Below are 5,241 nucleotides of genomic sequence, written 5' to 3'. Positions count from 1 at the left end.
AACCCTCAGCATCCTGCCATCAGGTTTCCCTGGCAACTGTTGCCGCTGCGACAGCTCTTATCACAGCGTCTTGATTTGGGTTTCGAATGTTAAACGAGACCAGAGCAGAAGGTATAGAGTTTCTTCCGTGTGCACAAGCAGCCAAACATCCATCTCATAAAGATGTCCCCCCCCTTTTTGCCAGGTGATTCGCCCCATAATGTTCCTCGTTAATGTGTTTGATTTGTTTACACCAACAGCTATATTTCTTTCCCCGCTGACTCTCTGTCAGTGGACCATGCGATTTACACACGCCTGCATCCCCTATGCATTTCATTTGCATAGGCCCCACACCATTGCTAAACGCATTTATGCACCCTACACTTGTGATTAACACTCATACCCTGCATCAGTCATTAACATATTCCTTTCCCCAGCACAAGGGATCCATATTCCCCTCACAAGTTATTTACATATTCATCTGCCTCTGTGTGTGCAAATGACAGAGGAATTATCATGTGGGTATGAGTGTGGTGTGTGTGTGTCAGTTTTCTGTACATCAGTGGCTGAAAGCAAGGACTGTTACAAAAGCTATTTACCCCTAATTCCTCAGATGTGGCGTGCACTGCCTATTGCCTGTAGTAGCTCATCACTTTGGAAAGCATTGTGTAGCCCCCTATAGCTCCTGTGAAGTGGCACAAACCAGGGGCCATGTTTTTGAGGCTTGGTGTTAGAGGGAGCAGCGGCTGAGCCGGAGACACACAGTCACTGTGCTGCAGTGTCTGAGTCACAGAGCACCGAACACACTCCCAACACTCTAATGGAAATGCTGTGTTTACTGTGCAGGAAGGGACCCGCTCGTTCACCCATTCGGGAAATAGGTGAAAAATACCAGAATCTGTGTGTGTGTGTGTGTGTGTGTGTGTGTGTGTGTGTGTGTGTGTGTGTGTGTGTGTGTGTGTGCCTCTGGATTATAAAATGCCTGTTGTAGTGTTGTATAAAGCAAAGAAATCAGGACATATGAAGCACCTCGCTGTTTATGGCAAAAGATGTTACACCACTGTTGATGCAATACTCCTCAGTGTGTGTGTTTGTGTGTTCAGGTGGACTTACGCTAGCTAGGTTGTGTAAGGAGGGGAAGAGGGAGGAGGGGCGGTCAGACCTCCATTTTAAATCCCCAGTTTAAACCAGCTCTGTCTGTCTCCCTCTGCTTCAGGCTACTTTTATGATCCTCTCACTGACACTTAAAGTAAAAACAGGATTTTTTTTTTCCTTAAGCAGCTCCCTCCCTCCCGTCTCTCTCTCTCTCTCTCTCTCTCTCTCTCTCTGTGCATATTGGGATAAGCCCAAGTGATGTAAGGTCTGTTCCATCGGGCCGACCTCTCCTTTCAACCGAACATCCTCAGCCTCTTTTAGCTCTTTTGTCAGTCTGCCACAACAAGTCGAGGGTCAAGGGTCAAGGCTGGATGCAGCTTTTGTTTACCTCACTTCTTTGTCCAGCTAATCGACGTTCCCATTTTGGGTCGAACCGTTTGTTTTTAACTGTTTTGCTCCTGGCTCAGCTGTACATAAGTAACACCTGTTGGTGAAGCGTAAGTGATTTTTAATGTGCATTATCGGTGGCTGTGTTTTTGGTTAATCTCTTTGATAGCGATGGGACTTTTAGTCATAATCGTAGCGATGCACATTAAATGCTCTCGTATGGTGGGTGAGGTTTGTGTGATCACAAATGCGAGGGCACATCAGGTTCAGTGCGGCCGGCAGTGTTAGAAACCGGGGCCACACTTGTGCCAGTCCCTGAGGGAGGTGTTGCACACATGTTAACCTCAGCACTACAAGCCCTGTGTGAGCTCCGCGCTGCTTAATTTCTTTTCTGTCATCCTCCCTTTTAAAAATAGCAGTGAGGCGACAGCAGAGCCCGATGCATTATTGATACACATGGTGTCAATGATGCATGTGCTTAGGCACCAGTGCTAATTTTCTCCCTGTTGCAGAGGCCAAAAGCATCATGCCGCCGGTAATTTATATGCATCGTTATTGCAATTATTTCTCACACAGCCATCAAGACGGTCTGCGAGAGCACAGCCAAACGTCGCAGCTTGTCTCCCTCACATGATGGCTGCTGTGATTCTGTTAAGTGCAGCAGTGTTTTGTGTGCCACTGTGTCACTGAGGCCCCCTCCTCTCAACCCCCCCCCCCCCCCCCCCACTCAGCAGCAGCAGCCCTGTCTCACTTTGCTTCGCTCTGTCTCTGCTGTGGGATGTTTGGCAGTAAGGGGCTAGTTCCATCACCATCATGCTGGTCTAAGGCCGATTTGATGGCACCAGTTTTCAGATGCCGGGTCACTCTGCTCAGTCACGTTATGAGAGAATAAAGAGCTTTTTTTTTTTTTTTTTTTTGTCACTGCAATGTTGCTTTTGCTGCAGCTTGAGATGGGATGTGCACAGACATTTTTCTGTGTCATCACTGTGAAAACCCTGCCCTGCAGCCACTTATCAAACCTGACCAACACACAGCCGTATACACACACGCACACACACTCTCTCTCTCTCTCTCTGACACTGACTGACTGGGTGATTTATTGATTGAGGTGGGGCTTTCTTAAACAGTTTGCAGCTGAGTGCAGTGGAGGTTAACAAAAACCTCTCAACCGCTGCCATTCACGGGCGTGCTTTATATCCTGTGAAGGTGTCCTTAATTTGAGAATGGCCGGTACATTAGCACATGGCTTATTTCCTTGTTGCCTCGGTAACCGTGTCGCTGGTCACAAGCTGTCCGTTTTGGTCGTCTATTGCGAGCTTCGAGCTGTGTCGTGGAGTTGGAAGGTGGAGGGTTGGTGGGTTGGTGGGGGGGGGGGGCTGTCAGTGTGTGTGGGATGTGATGTGAGAGTGATGAGCGGTGTCTCATCCCAGATGACTATCTCCTCTGTGTCACTCAGCTGTGGGTCAGCGGGCCTCCGAGCCGCCGCTCCGAAGGAGACTGAGGAAAATCCACGCAGTCAGTAACGTGGTAAAATGGGGCGTGCTCACAGCTCATGTAATTGTAAAGTACCAATTAATGGGAATAGTAAAGCCGGAGCACTGCTCAACACAGCTTCTCATGAATGCTTTATAAAGGAAGATATCGGTGTTGTCACGTGAAAACCTTGTAACTCCAATTCTGTACATCAGTGAGATGATTACATCTTTCTGTTTGTGCTGAGAGCCTCTACAGCCCCTTGTGCCTGTGAAACTCTTTCAGAACTCAATGGGGTAAACAAAAAAAAAATAAAAATCTGTGGCACGGCAGGTTCAAAAGGAGTCTGTTTTTCTTAGATCCTGAAAAGCTCAAATTTTGGGCGATGCAAGGTTTTCACCCGACAGCGACCATATTGTGCTTTCAAACGCAGATTCATGTTTTGAGAACAATCTGGGATGTTGCGGCTCGTGTTGGGACTTGAGAACATTCTTCTGGAGCGACTTTGTGCCCCGGAGCGCTGTGGAAAACCAGATTTGTGATGTGTGCCGACTCAGGGACTTGTATTGGAATGTCCTGAACCATCCGTAACTATTAAAGGATGTGCTGACCCAGCAGCTGTGCTCCTCTCAGAGGACGGGCTCACAGTGAAGTTTCCAAATGCACATTCCCCTCTATCCACAGCAGCCCCGGCTCCCAGATTTACTGTTTATGGGCACCTTGGCTCAGCATCGTAATCACACTCTGCTGTGTCTGATGTTTGTTTGAAGCTGGGCGGGGGCCATAGAGTACATTTCAATGCTTTGAAGTGTAAATTCAGGTCTGGTTGGAGCACCGTATGGAGGCAGCAAGGAGATAGCAACAGTCATATGGATATAAGCTGGTGGTTTGATAATGGAGCTGTCTAACCCTTATCTGTCTACTGAGGTTGCCGAGGCTCAGGAGGACGTGGGGTCAAAACCAAACCGGATGTCAACAGCGAGGGTCAGAAGTTGTCTGGGCTCAGAGAGGTGTAGCCAGAGCAGAAATTAGCCCTGACCCAGATAAGCCTCCCCAGCTGAGCTTTGAATCAAACCTGCAACATCCTCCCAAGATGTTAAAAAAAAAAGAAGCAGGAAACGGTTGTAAACAGTCATCAATATGAAATAAACTTTTACTGGAGATATTGATTTTTCTTTACCCTTTTTTGTCTCCACCCCCACATGTCAGCCAGTGAGGCATGCTGCTTTTCTCATTGGTGCTGATTTATTTATCAGGTCTGGCCCTTAGTACCCTCATTTCATGTCTGCTCTCATTTCTGCTCGCAGTCTATCTGACACCAACCTCACAAGTTATATTTTTACCCCTGATGCACATGAACGGCTACGAGCGACGCTCAGCGGGCAGTGCAGCGGCGGTGGTGGGGGCGGCGGCGGGCCTCTGTCGCGGTCAAGCTGCAGCGTTTCTGTGTGGCCCGTCATGGCTGTGCCACGTTTACCAGGCTCAGCCAGCAGTGGAGCCCGCTTACTATGCAACAGCTACTGTCACCTCAGGCCTCCCCACCCTCTGAGCCCAGAGGGAAAAGAGTGACAGGGGAGGACAGGGTGGACAGAAATAGAGAAAGAGAAAGGAGATAGATGAGAGATAGAAAAGAGACGAGGATGACAGGAGGAATAAAAAAAATGACACTGAGAGACATCCTGTCACTCCATATCTGTGTAGGGTTTAGTCCACGTGTGTTTGCGTGTGTGTGTGTGTGTGTATGAATGTAATACGTCATGCACACAGAGAGGCCCCGGCTTTGTGCACTCTGTGTGTGTCTTTGTGTAATATCTGCATGAGTGGCATAAGTATGCATATTTATGCATACGTCCGAATGCGTTGCGTGCGTACTCGTGTGCACTCGAGTGCGCACAGTATCCGTGTTCGTGTATCTGTGTGCGGCAGAGATAAAGACATGAAGGAGGAAGGGCCGCCGTGGTGCTTATATGTCACCCTGCGCTGGAGGGGAAATGACTCCTCTCTGTCCCCGGCCCGGGGGAGGCAGAGGAGGAGCACAGCTGACTTCTCCTGCTTCTCTGCCTTTTTCTCACCCTCTCCTTCAGAAATGTAGCTAAAGCCTCAGTCACAGCCTCTCTCTCTCTCTCGTTCTTTGAGTCACACGCACACATACTTGTATGCTCGCTCGCTCACGGTAGTATGCCTCACATCGCCCCCCCACCCCTTTTCCTCCTCTCATGCTTCTCACCCCCTTAACCCTCCTCCGCTCTTCTCTATCTACCTCATGCCTCCTGTTTTACCCCCCCCACCTTCTTCTGCCCCCCCCAC

Source organism: Seriola lalandi, unplaced genomic scaffold (genome assembly GCF_002814215.2).
Source record: "Seriola lalandi dorsalis isolate HSWRI2012SDOR001 ecotype SW California unplaced genomic scaffold, Sedor1 jcf7180002054519, whole genome shotgun sequence".
In the NCBI taxonomy this organism is placed as follows: domain Eukaryota; kingdom Metazoa; phylum Chordata; class Actinopteri; order Carangiformes; family Carangidae; genus Seriola; species Seriola lalandi.
This window is presented reverse-complemented; position numbering follows the sequence as displayed.